We start from the raw sequence: 20304 nt of genomic DNA, 5'->3' as shown, positions 1-20304 counted from the left end.
TTAGAGAGAAAGATAGCATCACAGAGTGAAAAGGGGAGGCAAGAACTTTATAAGTTAAATGGGGAGTACTAGGAAAAATAAACTAAAGCCTTCCCTCTGAAAGTCTAGGAAGTAGCCTATCTGAGCTGAATGGAAAAAGCCTGGCTTAGATAGCAATAGGACTGGTTAACAGAATGGTCCTATTGAAAATTTAGGATATATTCCAAAGATGGGCATGTAAATTAAGGTTGCTTTGTTAGAATTGAATCAATTAAAAAGTATGTTGTGACAGTGTTGGGACATGTGATCATAGCAAACTACTTCCACTTGATAGAAATATATCTACAATGTAAGGGCAGATTCAAAGAAATACATAGACCTCCTTAGGTTTTGTGATGTGATGGTAGCTTCATGAGAAATGCCCCCCATTCATTCACTGTTGTATCATATTGGATGTTATACTTTTATCATGTCATTGCTAATGAAGAGAATATAGCTTAGTTTGCCTTCCCACATGCTGCTGTTCAATAGATTGGCTCTCATAAAATAAAGTGATGTCCTTTAGAGAGAATGAGTGTTTCCAAGGGCATATTGGTAACGTAATAGAGTACTAGACCTGAGTTAGTAAGACACTGGTCCAAATCTAGCCTTAGATACTTATTATGTGTGACCCTGAACCATTATTTAACCTCTGAATGGCTCAGTTTCCTTATCTGTAAAATTGGGAGATCATAATAACATCTATTTCTTAGCACTATTGTAAAAAGCAAATGAGATAATATTTATGAAGTACTTTGTAAGTACTATGTAAATGTTAACTATTAACTTACCCATACATTTAATGCCACATGTAGTGCTGATCTAATTGACCTTTCAGTGGTCTTGCTCTCTCTCAGGATCACATTTGTACTCTTATGTCACTTTTGTCCATGTCAACAGATTGGCTCCATATTTTATCTATCACTGCTTCTACAACCAACTGCTTTTGACCATCTATTGTCTCTGCTTCACATTCTATTTTTTTCCTTTTTGTCTCATCTCTTTATTTCCTTAGTCACTTTTTTCAATAAGTTAACATACAAAGTATTTTTCAAATCTTAAAGTTGCATATAATTGCTAGTCATTAAATTTGGGAGCAGTGGAAGGTTTTTCACAGTCACAGATAGCCAATGAGCACATTCCTTTAATGCGGTGCCCTGGGTAATGTCTTAGTTCTCTTTTATTTCTGTCACTGTTGGTCTCAAATCTTTTTGCAAACTTCTGGATTCACAGCTGTTCCAGTAGGTTGAGACTGATAGCTGAGATCAGCTAAGTGAGTATTCTGCAGATATGCACACTGATGCAAATACAAGAGATTTTCACAAAAAGACATGCACAAATACCCTAAGTTGCAGGCTTTTCTTAATTCTCCCTGAATACTAATGCCTGCCCACATGCAAATTTTCATAGGATTATACAACTGAAGCTGGAAGGAACTTTACGACCATCTAATCCAACTCCCTCATTTTACAGTGAGGAAATTGAGACCAAGGGAAGCTAATGTGAAAGGTGACAAACCCAAGCAACCATTTTTTCTAGTTCATTATGATCAAAATGACCTTCACAGTTTGAGAGGCACTGATGACAGTGAAGAAGTATATGTATATCTGGAATTACATTCTATAATAAATATATTATCTATAAATAATATGTAATTTAATACCTTTTTGACAAATTATCTGATATATAAAATGAAATAGAAAATTAGCTCCCATTGTAGAAAACTTACACCAGTAATAGAGTGATAGTACGTTTATTATAAAGTCTTAGATCTAGGGTTCTTAACTTGAAGGCCATGAATTTTTAAAATTATTTTAATTTTTTAACTGTATTCATTTATAATTATATATTTTTTATTTTATGTATTTAATAACATAATTCTGAGGAGTCCATAGGTTAATTGGATTGACAAATCTAAAATCCCCACAAAAAAAAGGATAATAATCTCCATTTTCAGAGGGTTTTCTGGGCACACAATATCTAAGTGAGTGTCTCATTTATGTTGTCAGAGACAGAACATGATCCCAAATCTTTCTGAGTATTTGAGATCAGCCCTCTAGCCATGACATCATACTGTCTCTCTACAGCAATATTAACTCATCATATATCCTTCTCTAGTGTACATAAAGAGCTACAGACACATTATACAATTTCATTCTAAAGCTGATCTACTAGAAAAAAAAAATTCCAGAATGAAAAAAACCCCAAAACCATAATACTTTTCTCCTTTCTTTCCTTCCTGACCTAGGGCCAGTCAAACAAAAAGAACTGGTGCTAGATTAGAATGCAATGTCTGAGATCCCAGATGAATCAATAAAAATCAACATGCACTTATTAAGCATGTTATTAAATGTCATGCCTTAAGAGCAAGGTGTACAATTTTTTAAAAAATCATTAATTTCAAGAAATTTATATTCTGTATAAAAATATTTATGACAGCTCGTTTTGTAGTAGCAAAGAATTGGAAACTGAAGAGATGCCCATCAATTGGGGAAAGGATGAAAAAGCTGTGGTATATGAATGTGATAGAGTAACTATTTTCTGGAAGAAACTATAAGCAGGAAGAGTTCAGAAAAACCTGGAAAGACTTACATGAACTGATGCTGAGTGAAGTGAGCAGAAACAGAAAAACTATGATAGACTTAGCTCTTCTCAACAATGCAGTGGACAAAGACAATTCCAAAGAGACTTATGGAAAATGTCATCCACATCTAGAGAAAGAAATATAGAGACTGAGTGTAGACCAAAGTATATCTATTTTGTTTGTCTTTTGCTTTTTCTTTCTCGTATTTTTTCTCATTTTGTTCTGATTCTTCTTTTACAACATGACAAATATGTAAATACATTTAACCTGAGTGTATATGTATAACCTATATTAGATCATTTGCTGTCTTGGGATGGGGGGGAGGAAAGGGAGGGAGAGAGAGAGAAAAATGTGGTACTAAAAATCATAATCAAAAATGAATATTGTAAATTATCTTATAAATAATTGAGGTAAAAAATTAAATTCAAAAAAATAAGAAGCTTATATTCTGGGGCAGTTAGGTGACATAAAAGATAGAACAATGGCCCTGGAGTCAGGAAGACCAGAGTTCAAATTTGGATTCAAACCCTTACTTGCTATATGCCTCCCAAAAAAGCTTAAAGTCTATCTTTACCATCATGAAACAGTAGCACCAAAGCTGTACCTTCTCCCCAATCCATTCTGTTCTATTTTTTTCCTGGACTCATGTGGGAAGCACATTTGCTTCTGCTCATATGAACAAGCCATCCCCTCCTCTTCACTCTTTGTCACCAACCAAGCAGTCAGAGGTTGGGACTGAAGTTGTGCCACTTGGTCTTTTGCAGACTGTTTGTTATTGGTTTTTAAAGGTTATTTCCCCAAGTCATTGACTAGATTCATTAATTTCCCTGATGACTCCCATCAGTGGGAAGAGTCCACTGGCAGTAGAAGGCTTTGGCAGTTCTCAGAGGTACAGTTCTGTGCTGGCACCCAAACAACTCAGAAAACTGGCTTTGCCTTCCTGGACTTCACTGCATACACACACACACACACACACACACACACACACACACACAGACACACGATGTTACCTCTGACAATTAGCACCCAAGCCTAGCAAAGCTGCCATCTGGGCGTGTTGATCATCAGTCTGCCATGCTGGACAATTGGCATTCAAGGCTGACAGAATGAGAGTTCACACATGGGTCTTGTTTTGGTATGTTCTGGGGCCTGGGTCCAATGTTGGTGCTCCGTGGTATCCAACTGCCAGGACTAAACACAGAGATTGGCAGTAAGCCACTAACTAGCTTTCAAAGGCAGTGTACACTGGGAACTAGTTCTCTCCCTCACAAACACCCCAGGATCTGTGCACATGGTACTGCCTTAGTGTTCAGATCCCAGAGAAGGGAAAAAAATGCACTGTACCAGGCAGGCTTTGGAACTTGTTTATTTTCAGAAACTGCAGGTGGTTGAGAGTTTTCTTCAAATAGAACAGAAATCTGCCCCCAGCACAGTTCCTAGAAGCCACTTCTAAGAGCTCAAAAAAAAAAAAAAAACATGACCAGGATCCCTGAGAATAGGCAATATCCTTTATTTCATGTATACAGATGTTACCAATGTCACACCACTGATAAGGAATGCTCTTGGACAACCATCTCAAGTAGTAGGGAGAGGTGCATGGTGCTACAGACAGAACACTAGGTTGGAAGTCAGGAAGATATGGGTTTGAATTCTTTCTCAGTGGCACTAGGCAAGTCACTTAATCCAGGTCTGTTTCCTCATCTAAAAACCTGTGATGATTAGAATAATCTCCCTCACACAATTATTCTGAGGTTCCAATGAGATCATCTATATAAAAGAAATAGGGACTATAGCTGTGATTTCATTGATATAGAGAAGGCCTAGAAGAGGAAGCTCCATCTAACAGTACAAATGAATACTTTCTCTACAATTGATAGTCATGGAGAGCTGCCTAAAGCTTTTAGAGGTTAAATGACCTACACAGGTCACAAAGCCAGAATGTGTCAGAGGAAGAACTTAAATTTGAAATTTATTGTAATGTGCTGTCTCCCACTAATACAAAGAATTTTGAAAATCCTAAAGTCAAAACAAATGTCAGCTATTATAATTATCTTCACTTTCATATGGTTCCTCTTTTGATCAGTGGCACAAATCTAGATTAACAGGCATAGATTTAAAGAGGACTTCAAAGTTTAACCTGGAGCACTTTGGTCTTATGGATCCCCCTTTCAAGCAGACTCAAAATATGATGGTATTACCTAACTTGAATGATTTCAGTAAAGGGTATTGAGTACTTGGGTCAGCCCATTCAATTGATATTAAACCTGATCTTATCCTTTGGTCCTAGTTCTTCTCTCTGGAGCCAAGTAAAATACACTTAATCTCCTCACATGGCAACCCTTCAAATATTTAAAGATGGGAATCACATCTCCCTTCAAATCTTTTTAAGGCTAAAGATCATTCATTCCTCCAACCTTTATGACTGAAGTTTCCAGAGCTACCAGAGTTGGCAGGATAGTCAAGGACATGATGTAAAATCAAGAGTAAAAAAGCCCTAATATCTCATTAGTACCATGATTTTTAATTTATATTTTATTTTTCCAATTATATGATATGAGTTTTTCAATATTCATTCACTTGCATATTTATACGTTACACACTTTTCTTCCACCCCCTTCTCCCCTCCCCTAAGAAGCAGTCTAGTGAATGTTGCAAAAGTACATTTGTGTTAAATAAGTTTATGCATTAATCATTTTGTGTATGAGGAAATAGGACTAAAGGAAAATAAAGAAAACCATGGGATTTGATGGAAAAACATAAGAGAATTTTTTTTTTATAAAATGAACACAGTGTTCATTCAGATTCCATGGGGTTTTTTGGTATGCTGATTTTTTTTTCTGGATATGGATGGTGTTGTCCATAATAGATCTCCTAAGGTTGTCCTAGTTCTTTGAACTGCTGAGAGGAATTTCATCCATCAAAGCTGATCAACTCATAATGTTGTTAATGTATACAATGTTTTCTTCGTTCTGCTCCCTTCTCTCAGCATCAGTTCATGTAATTCTTCCCATGCTTCTCTAGAGTCTGACCATTCATGGTTTCTTCCAGAATAATATTACTTCATAATATTCACATATCTTAACTTGTTCAGTCATCCCTCAATTTCCAATCTTTGCCACCACAAAAAGAGTTAGCACTAAGATCTTAAGCAACAAATTAACTAAATAAGAAAATGCCATTTTATTGACATGTGAAAAAAGTTTTTTAAAAGTCCCTCAGAATCAAGGGGGACAGGCAAGGTTCCCTATCTCCTCCCAAACCCAAATCAAATTTACTCTAAAAGAATAAGCAAAGCAAAACATATGAATGAAACAACAATGAAACCAAAATAGAACCTAAAATCCTACCCACAAAAGTAGGCAATGTAATTCTATTAATAGATGACGCATAACTGGTACTAGCATTCTAGCATCTGGCTGCTCCCCTTGTTTCATACCCACCTACTCATTCCTTTTTACCACTCTCCTCAGACCCATCTTCTTCTTACCTATCTACAGCCTCACTCATTCTCCTGCCCAGCAAGACACAGATCATCACCTTATCACCCAATACTCATTTACCTACCACACTTTTATGAATGCTATCTATCTTTCTAAACTTTTATTGTATATTGTTTCTCTATAGAGGTATCTGGGCAGGCAATACAGATTACGCATATCTAGGGGTAAAATTGTGAGGGCATTATGAGTATTTATGTGAAGTGGTATTTCTTTCAAGAGAATAGGCATGAAAATATGTCTGTGTGTTTATCCATATATACTATAAAAGAAATGAGGTGCTTGTCTGTGTATAATTAGTGTGAGAAGGGATATTCGTGATAGGAGAAAGAGCAGTTAATAAAATTTGTGAAGGTTATTTAAGTGGTCTCAAATTAGGAATAAGACTTACCACTTTCCCTGTATCTTTCATTCCTACAGCCTGAATTTCTATTGCCCTGCTGCAATATATAGGAGCCCCATCTAGAAAGGTTTTGTAGACTGTGTCACAGTGGTTCTTCTGCTCCCAACTAGTTATCCCCAATTCCTTTTTCCACCCCCCCATCAGGGAAACAAGAAGGGTGGAGGATAGTAATCATTGGGAGGGAACACTCTCTAAACCAGGAATCTTGTGTCATGAATGGGCAATTAAGCATATTAGAAAACTATAATAAAGATAATATATTATTTAAGAAAAGAATTCCATAACCTTGGGCACTAACACAGACTTAAAAACAGAACTAGAATAGTAGGACTTGGAAATAGGAATAGGAAAAGCTACAGAAATAATTACTGGATGACAAAGAGATGAGGAATTATTGTTGCTTGCTCCTTAACTAAATGCATCCATGGCAGTAACAGCAGGAAATCTAGAGGGAAGGATGGAAAGTGGTGGCTATAATTCCATTGAAACAACAGAGTTCAGGATTCCCTAGGGAGGAGGCAAGCAGGTAGATTCAGAAAGGATAGCATTACTAGGACACTGTGCTTCATGCGAGTTGTCTTTTGCTGCTTTCTTCAGTTCTGAAGAAAAGTTGAGAAAGGTTGCTGCTGTTGTTGTTGCTTGAACTTTGTTCTCTCTAAGGGGACCATGATATTCAGAACATGATACCATGACTTGCAAGTGAATTGTATTTAATTGAGGAAGTGCTGGGCAAAGTACCAGGCTCACTCTCTCCTCTGGAGCCATCTGGGTCTAGAGGCAAGATAGAAATCAGGAAGACTGGAGATGGCCCCAGAAGCAGAGAGAGGCTTTGGCCTTTTTAACATAAGTCTTTTCCGGTTTTAGTTTACTAAAAATCACCTAGTCAATGATTAAGGCTAGGTAAGAAATGATACACCCCCCCCAAAAAAAAATTACCTCTTTTACAGTAAAAAAAAAAAAAAATCAATCTCGGAGGGGAAGACCCTAGGGTTTCTGGCCAAAATAGAAACAACTGCTTTTTACATTCACTCTGGGTATGGTTTGGGCCATCAGGGCCCAGTATGTGACTATGGGATCTATTTTTGGCCAATCATTGAGAACCAGAGTGATTAGATTTGGGGTTCAGTTGTCTCCTAAGGAAAGTTAGAACAAATGACCTAAAAGAAGAGGTAGATTCTCTGAGTTAACTAGTAAAAATCATGCTGAATGAAAGACAAAATTGAACAGGAGAGTTTTCTTTTGCTCAGTCTCCCTCACTCAGAATGTAGTTTCACCATTGAAATACCTAAAGTACAGGAACCATGTCCTCTCTTTTCTTTGCATCTCCTTAGAGTCCTGAACACAATAGGCAAATATGGTGGTTCTCATTTTAGTATATCTTAAAGAAAAGTGTAATGATTTTCTCATAATTTTAGGAAACCAAGGACTTTTCCTTCCCCCACAGTGGTCTGAGAATGCAATATCAAGAGCAATGTAGTATAGTAGAAAATGAAATCAAAGGCTCTGGGTTTGAATCTTACTTCTATTATGTATGTAGTAACATGTGTAACTTTGGGAAAGCCAACCTTTCTGAGTCTGTTCCCTCATCTGCAAAATTAGAAGGCTGGACTGGGTGAGTAAAATACCAATGGCAAGATTATTTGTCTTTCTAGCTCTAAAATCTATAATCCTATAAAGACTTCTACAGGGAAGAGATAAAAAAAGACCAATTACTTGAGTACCTCTTTTCAATATCGGTTTTCATGTAAAAGGGTACTCTTTGTATCTGTTTGTGTAATGATCTACATATCTAGACATCATTTCCTATTTTCCTCTAGTCCCCTATGCAAACCCTTTGCTTTTTCCTATTCTGTCAACTAGACCCTTCAGTTCTGTCTCATTTCTTCTAGAAGACTATAAGTAGAGACTACAGTTCATCCTATCTATCAATTCAGCCCTCTAATCAACATTCACTCTTCTGGGCACAAACTCATCTTTGTTTGGTCTACTTAAACCAATGGTTCTTTACTCTCTTTTTGTACTCCTTTGGCAATCTGGCATCAATTATGTAAGGCTGTAAAAGAAACTGAATAGAATGAAATAGTATCAAAATATTTTATTTTTATAAATGTTGATAGATCCAGGTATAGAAGCCCTGACTTTGATATTTTTGTCCAGTTATTTTAGTCATATCTGACTGTTAATGACCCCATTTGAGGGTTTTTTTTTCTTGGCAAAGACACTAGAACATTTTCTTCATTTAACATTTCCTTCTCCAGTTCATTTTACAGATGAGAAACTGAAGCAAACTGCATCAAGGAACTTGCCCAGGGTCGTACAGCTAGTATATATCTGAAGTCAGATTTTCCATCTATTTCCTTTCACTTCTGAATTATAAATAAAGTTTGATTGTCCCCTGAAAACATCATAACCCCTCAACCATGGAAATTGATTTCCTTTTTCTTTGGTCTCAGTGGTGTTAATCTTGCCACTATCCATTGATCTAGCTAAAGTACCAAACCAGGACCTCCTCATTAGAAATTCAAGACCTCTTTATATGCTTCACCCTCCTTAAATCCTCAACAATGTGGTCTATTCCTACCCTTCTCCCAAATCTACCCATGAACCACCTAAACACATCTTCAGCAGAGTCAGTTTCCATTTTGTTAGATGTCTTCAATCCCTTACCTTAACAATTTTGTCATTCTTAATGATGAACTCCTGGATCATCCGGCTCCTTGACTGTCCACACCTCCATATGGATAATGTGCCAACAAAGCCATACTCTAAACTTTAACAAAAAATATATTACTCTACCTTTGAGACATCTAACTTGGGCTTTTTCTCTCTGACCATGATCTTCCTCCCTTCCATCTCTCCTAGTCTCTCTCTAAACCTACAAACTTGCTTCCACTATTTCCAGTTCATTATTTATTATCTTTACAGCTATGGCCAATTTCCTTGTGACCTAAAAAGTTGTAATAAAATTCATCAATACTCCTATTTCTCTAACATTTTTACCATGTTTCCCTCAACAATAGCCACTCCCTTGTTGTCCCTTCTACCCATTCTTTCTGCCATATTACAAAGAGAAAAAGAGTCATGAAGACTGAACACAGTGAAGATCCATGCTCTCCAACTTTAACCTGATTCTCACTGCAGTTGGTAGCCCTTTTATTCATCTATCATTGTTTCCCTTATATACTCTTCACACTGACAATTCTGAATCAATGCCTCAGTTACTAAACTCATAGGACTGTTTTAAAGATCAAATAAGATTGTTTGTAAAGCTCTTTACAAACCTCAAAGTACTATATAAATATCACTTAATACTTATCAAAATACTAATTTTAGCACACCAAATCTCTGTATTAATGTCTTTCCTCAGTCCCACCTGCAGTTTATGCTGGATATATTTTTTCATATATCACTGTTTGTAAGCAGTTTCCTCCATTAGACTGTGTGTTACTTTAAAGTAGGAACTGTCATTTACTTTTCTTCCTGTCTTTTTTTCATTCTATGAGGCTATGAGGCATAGTGGGCAGTGTGGTCCTCAGAGTAAAAATGACCAAGTTTCAAGTCCTACCCCCATACATATTATGGACTTTTGATCAAGTCATTTAATTCTTCAATGCACCCAAGGAAATATCAAAGATTATAAGCCACCAGACAGTAGATCATCAGCATTGAAAGAGATTTTTTTCTCAACAAGGAGCTCCCTACAGCTACAAAATAACAGTTCAGGGCACTTCCTTCCAAGGATAGCATACCTTAAATGTACAAAAACTACCATTAGACATTGTCTCACTTCATTCTCACATCTATCCTGTAAGGTAGGTAATGCAAGGATTATTATCCTTTGCTTATTAATACTCCAGCTAATTATTACCTTGCTACTTCCCAGACTTCCCAGAAGGTGGCTCCTACCTCAGGTCCCAGGGGTAATATGAGGCTATACTACCAAAACTATAGCTCACTAGCTACCACAGGTATGCTTCTCATTAGCAATCAGCCAATAGAACAAATTAGATTTTTGCAAAGGTATTTATTTACTCAAGTGGTATTAGTTCCCAAACCCTGAGGACAAACTCCCACAACTAGCCACAAATCCTCACATAGAAAAAAGTGAATAGAAAATTTGAATAGCATGGTAGTAAGGCATACATGTAGGGATTGCGGTTGACTACAGGGTACAACTCAAGGTACTGGAAGACCTTTCTTCCTTTGTAATGCCTTACAAAATCCCTTTGGGACCTGGATATCCATATGCTTTGGGGACAGCTCTCTGCAGTACTCTTAAGGATCTGCTCCTTTCTTGAGTCTCTCTGCCATAAGGAGGGATTGAAACAACCTTCTTCTTCAAGTGACTATTCCTTTGCATTTGTGTTTGTCCTTAGTAGTTTTATTCATTGGCTAGATATGCTATTTCCTAATAGTTCAACATCTCCAACAAAATGGTAAAAATGTTGCAAGGGAGGAAACCTTCCCCTTCTCCTCCCAAAAGTAATTTTCCTCTCAGGAGTTTGTTTTTCTTCTACTTACTGCTTCAATTCTCTCTGGAATCCTCAACACCCAAATTGGAATCCTTAAACAGACTGGTTTTATAACCAGATCCAAGGGGAGTAACTGGTTCTCTCAATCTTTAAGTGATAGCAATAACCTTTATACCATGAATAAATCCTATAATATTTTCAAACTGATTAAGAATTTGTTTAAACATTGTGTTTAGAATTGTAGGATAATACCTTACATCTATTTTACTCTCCCCCCAGTCCATGATTGATTGATTGACTGTGTAACTGTGTCAGTTGAGATGGGGAAGAAATTCCCTGTTCTGAGCCTTCTGAAATTACATTATTTGAGGTGTGGAATAGAGCCCTATTCCTTAGAAAGATAAGGAAACTGAGCTCAAAGAAGGTAAAGAGATTTGCTAAAAATCACAGAAATAGAAAGTCACCAAATCCACTGGGATCTCCTAATTCCTAATTCAGTATTCTTTCCACTGTATTATGTGATCCTCAGTTTCCACTTAAACAGTTGTTAAATGATGAAAATGAGGGCACTGCAACCATTTTTCTTTTTTTATTTATATGAAATTTTCAGAATGCAAAAATGAAGTAGATGCTGTTTTATCATATTTAATATTTTTATTTGAAATTTGACATGAATAATTTGAATGCTTCATATTCTTCTTCCAAGAAAAGAGCCAAATTAAATGACTTTTTAACTGTGTTTAGCTCCTGATTTATTTTATATGTAGAACAGTGGTTCTCACCAGAAACAAACTCTGTCATTCCTTATCCAGCTTATCAGCACTGAAATCTCCTCTTTCTACTCACTTTACGCTCCCTCTTGAACTATTACTATTGAATTATAAACATTAACCAATTACCTTCTCCCTTTCTCTTTCTTTCACTTAACCTTGGATAAAATAATAGCACAACAATAACTGGCATTAAGATAGAATTTTAAATTATGCGACCTGCTTTATACACATTCTCTTTTCTTATCCTTTACACCTCTGTGAAACAGGAACTATGAAGAGACTAAGGCTCATAGAATCCCAATGATTGCACACAATCAATCACATAACTAGTAGGAGGAAAGTAGAATTTGAACTCTGGATTTCCTAATACTTTATAAGTCAGATGAGAACAGTAAATCAGTAAACAAGAAAGCTCATTACTATTAATTTTTCCTTCTCAAGTATAGAACTCAATGGAGTGCAATTTTGAAATACATATCTATACTCCTCTTTCAAACACATCCTTTGTTTAAGTTCTTAGAAGTTCTTTGTCTTCAGTGCCTAATGACCATTTTTAACTAAATGTCCCACATTCTTTGAACTTCCCTGTTTCTGTCAAGGACACCACCATCCTTTCTGATGTCAAAGTTCTCAGCCTGAGTCTCTTACTCAATTCCTATATTATTAGTTAATTGCTAAATCTTACACGTTCATCTGCACAATATCTCTATACTGATGTCACTACCCTAATTCAGGTTCCCATTATCGTTCACCTTGACTTCTGAAACAGTCTCTTAATTGATCAACATGCTTCAAATTTCTCCCTTCTCAAAGCTATCATCCAACCACCCACCAAAGTAATTTTTCTAGACCTTGTATCTATGTCACTGTTATATTGACTATGTCAATAAATTCAATGGCTCTCTGCTACCTCAAGGTTTAAATACAAACTTCTATATCTGATATTTAAAGCCCTACTCAGCCTAGATTCAACTTACTTTTCCAGTCTTTAGGTAGATAGATAGATAGATAAATAGACAGATAGATAGATAGATAGATAGATAGATAGATAGATGGATAGATAGACAGATGTTAGATAAATAGAGATATAGCTATATATATATAGTATATACATATAGTTATACTTATGTATATATATATATATATATATATATATATATATATATATATATATACACATATATGAAAATATTCTCTTCTCCATAGTCTTTAACATTCAGTCAGGCTAGCTATGTCGTACCTCACACAGAACACTCTATTTCCCATCATCCTATCTTCCCATCATGACAAAGGCTGTCCACCATGCTCAGAATACACCCCCACTTTACCAATGCCTTGTAGAATCTCCTAGTTTCCTTCAAAGTTCACTTGAAATGCCACTCTCAAGTTCATTTTGTTTTTGTCAGTGAAAGTTAGGTAGGAATTAATCAAGTCTTTCCTGAACCACTCCCACAAACTCCTAACTTGTATTTATTATGTATTTGTTTTACATATGCAGTCTCAGAATCAGTAAAACCCACATTTAAGTCCTGCCTTCTGCATTGCATGATCCTAAGCAAGTCATTCAATCTCTTCAAATTCCCAGGAATCTCTCCAAGACTTTAGTCTTGCAGCAAACCACTCAACATTAGTAGAAAGTGCCTTTCACCAGGACTTCCCTCTATCAAGGAATTCATAGGTCTACCCCAACAACAAAAACAGAAAGTATATCTGGACATGTTATCTCTCCAGATAGCTTCTTAAGGACAGGGATTGTTTCATTTCTATCTTTTCATCCTCCCCACCCAGTGGAATAGCTTACATGCTGTAGGCAATTAATAAAAACTTTCTGAATGATTAATTCAAGACATTAGTCTTATCCTATTTGGCCATAGATCGAAGATCCAAGAATAATGAGAGGAAATCACAAAACAAAGTAAATTTGAACTTGATGTAAAGAAAAACCTCCTAAACTCAGAACTCTCCTGAGTTTAGCTCTACCTGTGGAGGTAATGGATTCCACTTTGCTAGATAGAGGTCTTCATGTACAGACTGGATGACTACTTGCAGGGGAAGTTTTAGAAGAATATGAATATGTACCTATATACAAGAAGCAACTAAGTATTGCAGTGATTAGAACACTGAGAAGCCAGGGTGCCTGGGACTCCAGCCCCATGATGGGGTTAGACTTGAAACTGGGACTATGTTCTATGGTAACTGCATTGAACTATGAATCTACTCTTCTTCCCTTTCTCAGGGATTTAAAATGATCAGAAAGTCCTTAATTAATTAATAATATTAATAAATATCAATTTTTCCTCTTGAATAATTGTACTCAGTTTTGTGATAGATTTTTTTGGTTATAGTCATAACTAGTTTGCTTTCCAGAATTTTATATTCCAAGCCTTTCATTTCTTCAACATGGAAACTACTAAATCTTTCATGTTGCTAATGTACTTCCACAATATTTGAATTTTTTATTTCTGGCTGCTTGCAATATTTTCTTCTTTACACAGGAATTCTAGAATTTGGCTATGATATTCCTGTGAGTTTTCATTTTGGGACTTCTTTCAAGTGGTGATTGGTGGATTAATTCAATTTCTATTTTGCCTTCTGGTTCTAGAATATCAAGGCAGTTTTCCTTGATAATTTCTTGAAATATGTTGTTTAGGCTCCTTTTTTTTGGCCATGGCTTCTAGATATTCCATTAATTCTTAAATTATTTCTCAATCTATTTTCAAGGCCAGTTGTTTCTCCAAGGAGATATTTCACATTTTCTTCTATTTTCATTTTTTTATTTTTGTTTTATTGTTTCTTGATGTCTCATAAAGCATAAGCTACATCTTGACTAATTCTAACTTTTTTTAGGGTTTTTTTGGCAAGGCAATGCAGCTAGGTAATTATTATTAAGTGTCTGAGGCTGGATTTGAACTCAGGTACTCCTGACTCCAGGGTCGGTACTCTATCCATTGCGCCGACATAGCTGCCCCTCAATTCTAACTTTTAAGGACTTTCTTGAGTGAGTTTTGTACCTCTCCATTTAGTCAATACTGCTTTTTTAGGAGTTATTTTCTTCAGCAAATTTTTGTATCTCCTTTTCCATTTGGGCTCTTTTTCTTTTTTAAGGCATTCCCTTCTTCAGTGAATTTGCATGCCTTTTACCAAAAGGCCAATTCAGTTTCTTAAGGTGATGTTTTCTACCATAATTTTTGTGCCTCTTACCAAGCTGTGAATTCTCTTTTCATAATTTTCTTGTGTCATGCTCATTTCTTTTCCCAAAATTTCTTCCCCTCATCTCTTTCCTTAGCTCTTCCACAAATACTTGTTGGATTTTGATCCAATTAGCACTTTCTTTGAGATGTTACTTACAGCTTTGAAACTTTACATTTTGTCTTCTAAGATTGTGTCTTGGTATTCTCTACCCCTTTCATAGCTTTTTATGTTCAAATTCCCTTTTTGTTGTTGTTTACTAATTTTTCCATCTTTTGAATTTTATGTTTAAGTAGGTCTTTGTTCACCTTGGGGTGAGAAGACATGGTCCCAAGCTTCAGGTTTTTTTTAATATCACTGTTTTCAGACCTATTTTTAGAGGTGTACAAGTTTTGGTACTTTCAAGATGGTATGATCCTAGCATAGGTGTGGTCACTGCTCTCTTGGTTTATGTTCTGTTCTTTACCCAGGAAAGTCCTCTGCTTCCCTACAGGCACAAGTGCTAGCATTCCTTTCCGTTTTGGAACTGTGACCAGGACTCTTGTTCCCTTATTATAGACTACAAGTGTTCCTTGTTGACATTGAATTGTGACCCAGAACTGCTTATGTGAAACAGTTGCCAATCAGCACTAGCTGTACCCAGTAACATTAAAATGTCTCCTATAATCTCTTTGATCTGATGTCCTTCCCATCTCTGGGCTGAGAACTTCTGAAGTTGCTGCTATGGCTGCTGTCACATCACTTCCAAGACCATCTTCCTCACCCCCAGCTTGTCCCACTTGCCTAATGTGTAGGCTGCTCCCACTCCAATATTAGAGACCTCTTCTACTGACCTCCTAAATTGCCTTAGACTAGGAAAAATGCCTCACTCTGAACTTTCATTGACTGACACTCCAAAATTTAATTTGAGAAGTTATTTTAAAGAGGGTTTTTTTGAGGCGAAGGTTGAGATAGTTTGGCTGAATTACTGCATTTAATATGTTGTCTTGCCTGACTCCTTCCCCATTATATCTTTTGAAACAAAAAAGCTAATCTATCTGCTAGTAGCTAAATAGAACTGGGGTGCAGAGGAGCAACACCTTTACTTGGGGGAATACTATTAGTGAGGACAGGAGCTAATAATAGAGAGTTTGGACACTCCCAAACCTCTTAAGGGTACCAGAGAACCCTGGATAAGGGGAAGAAGAATAAAATCTAATCTACTTAACCTTCAGTCAGTGGGACCAGGAAAGAATTTTGCAAACATATACACACACAAACACACACACACACACACACACACACACACATACACACACACACACACACACATATCCATATAGTCTATGTGTGTATATATATATATTAACATGTATGTCTATGTATACACACACACACACACACACACACACACACATATATATATACTTAGACACATAGATACAGGGCAGCTAGGTGGTACAGTGGATAGAGCGCAAGACCTGAGTTTAAATTCGGTCTCAGACACTTAATAATTGCCTAGCCGTATGACCTTGGGCAAGTCACTTAACCCCATTGCCTTAAATAAATTTTTAAAAAGGAAAAAATGATATAGATACATATGTGTGTTTTTATTCATATATTTGTAAACTTTAGTCAATGACCACTTATTTCAAGCTACATTCAATACAATCAAAGTGTCTAGGCTACATACTAGAATATTTTGTTACAGAGTGTCAGGGATACCCAGAGGATTCATTTATCTTGTTAATTATTAACCTTGCTAATCTGGCTAAAAGGATATAAATAGGATATAAATTGCCCAGCTTAAAAAATATACTCAAGACATCAGTGATTGGATATCTTGACCAGCTGCCAGATGTCTAGGGTTTCATGAATGTCAAATGTACTCTTATCTCCTTCCTTGAGATTGTTTTTGACAGCAAAAATCTTTGTAAGATCATAGATTTAGAACTGGATGGAATTTCAGAGGCCAACTAGTCAACTTTTCAGTTTGAAGATGAAAAAACTAAGGCCTAGATTGGTCAATAGACTTATACAGGGTCATATAAGTAGTAAGAGCTAGAAATAGGCTTTGAACCTAGATCCTGCAACTTCAGAGATAGAATGATCTCTCCACTGTCCCAGGATGCTTTTGGATAGTGCCAATTGATCACAAAATAAGGGATTCTTTGAGAAAGAAAAGAAAACTATCAGGGTACCCTAGAAGGAGCTGCTAAATTACAGAATTCTAGGGATAGATGAAGCTTTAGAGATCATCTAGTCTAGACAGTTCTATCATATTATAGTTAAGGAAACTAGCTAGGACTTTCATTTCCAACTTTGTATTAATTTTTTTTATTTTTTTCCACATATACTTATTTGTGTACCTGTTGTCTTCCCCAATGGGACATAAGTTCCTTAGGAGCTTTTTTTGTCATTGTATCCCCAAGGTCTAGCAGTGTCTGGCATATTGTAGGTGCTTAATTAATGTTTTTTGATTGATCATAAAGTTATAGTAACTTTCTTTCTTTTAGAGGTTACCACCCGTCATTCATATTGTTCATATTCTACTTGTGTGTACTCTTCTTGACTAGTTATCTATACACTGGGCTACCACTAAAAACAACCCTACATTGTCTTTCATCATCCATTCCTACTCCTACTTCTGAACTTTAACTTGATGCATAAGCTTCTTAACCCTAACCTTAACATTTTTTTTAAATCTGATAAATGTATTGCAGTATCACTGCTTTCCTTTGCAGACAGAAGGGAGAGGAAAAGAATGATAATTTATTAAGTATCCACTATCTGCTTTAAAATATTGTATTACTTGATCTTCATTTCAAACATGGAAGGTAGGTACAGTTTTATGTTCATTTTACAGTTGAGAAAACTAAGGCAGATATAGGTGAGGGGACTTTTCTAGGGTCACACAACTTTTAATTGAACTCAAGTCTTCCTGATCCTAGGTCCAGCAATCTAACTACCATACCACCTAGCTGCTTTTTGCAATGCTCTGAGATGGGGTCCACAAGCATCTGCAACCTTCCAAAGAGGTACAAGATATAAAAAACCATGAGCCCCTAGTCTACTGGAACAATCAGAAATACTACATTCTCTTCTTTTTGTTAAAATAGCAACTGAGAACCTACTTCCTTCATGAACCTTTTGCTCAAAATATGGTTCCCCTCTTCACACTCTTAATCCTGTGAATGTTTTTTATCTGTACCTATTTTTGCTGATTCCTCTACTAAAGCTCTACTCAAAGAATTTATAGCATGGTAGTAACCTACAATTTGAAAGCAATGCTAGCATAATGCAAATTCAGTAGTTTCTATGAATATGGAAAAGTTTCAAGAACTAGCCACATAAAGGACAGTTGGTGGTGCAGTGGATAGAGCACTGGCCCTGGAATCAGGAGGATGTGAGTTCAAATGTGACCTCAAACACTTAATAATTTCCTAGCTGTGTGACCTTGGGCAAGTCATTTATCCCATTGCCATAAGTAAATAAAAATTTTAAAGAAGAGAACTGGCCACATAGACTCATGGGAGGAGCCTCCTGGCTTACTTTTAGACTTTCATGTGATAGTGTTAGTGTGTGTGTGTGTGTGTGTGTGTGTGTGTGTGTGTGTGTGTGTATGGGGGGAAGGATACTTATGAAAACTCTCTTCTAAGGCATGGAAGTATGGTGATTTACATCAGTGCATGCTGTTTCTGCATCCCATATAAATAAAATATGGGACCACTGAAATATTTCTGCTGAGTACATGTTTGGATTCTAATTTCCTTAAGGAAAGGGAGAATTGTTAATATTCAGTAGTTACACCAGGTCCAACTCAGTAACTGCATTTCATGATCTTTATAAGTACCTGTTAACTAAACAAACTTGACAAATGAAAAAAAAATCCAATTTTTTTTTTACATTTCATGGATCTTGAAATATAATCAGAAGTCAATTAGAAGTGAAATTTATTCACTCCTTCCAACTAATTCCTTTTTTCACTTTCTTTCTTGACTCTCAGCATATCCTCCCTCAAGTCCTTGACCCTCCTTCATCACCTATCCTTTTCCTCCAAAGCTCTCTCAAACCATCACCAATCATTATATCCCTTAACTGCTTTTAGGCTTCCTTCAGGAAAGACAACTTTCTCCAAAACCAAACTTGTTACGCCCTGAACCATCCCTTTTGCCAAGGAAAAAGAATTAAATGTCTTTTATTACTGGGAAAGTTTTAGAATGGATCATTAAAGAGGTGGTTAGTGAACATCTTGAAAAGAAATTTGTGATTAAAAAGAGCCAGCACAATTTAATCAATAAAGGACCATGTCAAAATAACCTTATTTCCTTTTTACTGACAAGACTACTAAGTGGTAGATCAAGGAAATGTCATAGTTATAATGTACTTAGATTTCATCACAGTATTTGACAAAGTTATCTCATACTGCTTTTGTGGTTAAAAAAAAAAGAAGAGAGATGGAGAGACAATAATACAATTTATGCTCTATAATCTCAACTGAGTCCCTCACAATGCTACTCCTCCCAAAATGAGTTTCTATCTCATCCCACAGCTGTTCCATTTTTTTTCTCTCATCAAATCTCTCAGGTCTCTCTCTCTCTCTCTCTCTCTCTCTCTCCACCCTTTCTGCTGAGGAAGTAATTCAATTTTTCATTGATAAAATTTAGGCTCCCTCTTTTCCCTCACTCCTCATCTCACAATCCTTTGGAATCATCCTCCACTATCCCCACTATCTCTCTTCACTTAGTCTCTAGGAATGAGAAGTCCCTTCTACCCCTAATGCCCTTCTATTTCTACTGTTGTTCCCACCCCCACCCATCTTCCCCAGCAGTTTGTTCCTATCTGCAGCAGCAACTTCTCATCTTTATTTTCTTCCTTTCTCTCTACTGATATATTCTCTTTTTCCTAAAACATACCTACATCTCCCCTAACCTTACAAAAAATCTCTTGGAGTGGCTAGATGGCATAGTGGATAAAGCCCTAGCCCTGGAGTCAGGAGTACCTGGGTTCAAATCCAGTCTCAGACACTTAATAATTACCTAGCTGTGTGGCCTTGGGCAAGCCACTTAACCCCGTTTACCTTGCAAAAACCTATAAAAAAAAAAAAAAGAAAAGAAAAATAAATAAGTAAAGAAAAAAAATCTCTCCTTTTATCCCTTAAGCCCTCCAGACATTATTCTATATCTTTTCTTCCCTTTTCATCTAAATGCCTTGAAAATGAATCTACAATGTCTTCAGATGCTAAAACCTCTGAAATCTGGTTTCTGGAATCATTATTCGATTGAAACTGCTCTCTCCAAAGTCACTTTTTAAATGTCAAATTTAATGATGTCTACTATATACTCATCCTTCTTGACATCTCTACCATATTTGACACTAGTGACCACCT

The 20304-nt window shown here is 36.3% G+C and overlaps 1 protein-coding gene across 5 annotated transcripts in view; it reads right to left on the bottom strand.

The window, feature by feature from the left end:
• The window catches only part of DGKI (diacylglycerol kinase iota), a 592236-nt gene that overhangs the window by 364824 nt on the left and 207108 nt on the right, over positions 1-20304 (bottom strand). The gene's annotated exons all lie outside the window — the stretch shown is intronic.

The sequence above is a fragment of the Macrotis lagotis genome, chromosome 7 (genome assembly GCF_037893015.1).
Source record: "Macrotis lagotis isolate mMagLag1 chromosome 7, bilby.v1.9.chrom.fasta, whole genome shotgun sequence".
Taxonomy (NCBI): domain Eukaryota; kingdom Metazoa; phylum Chordata; class Mammalia; order Peramelemorphia; family Peramelidae; genus Macrotis; species Macrotis lagotis.
This window is presented reverse-complemented; position numbering and strand designations above follow the sequence as displayed.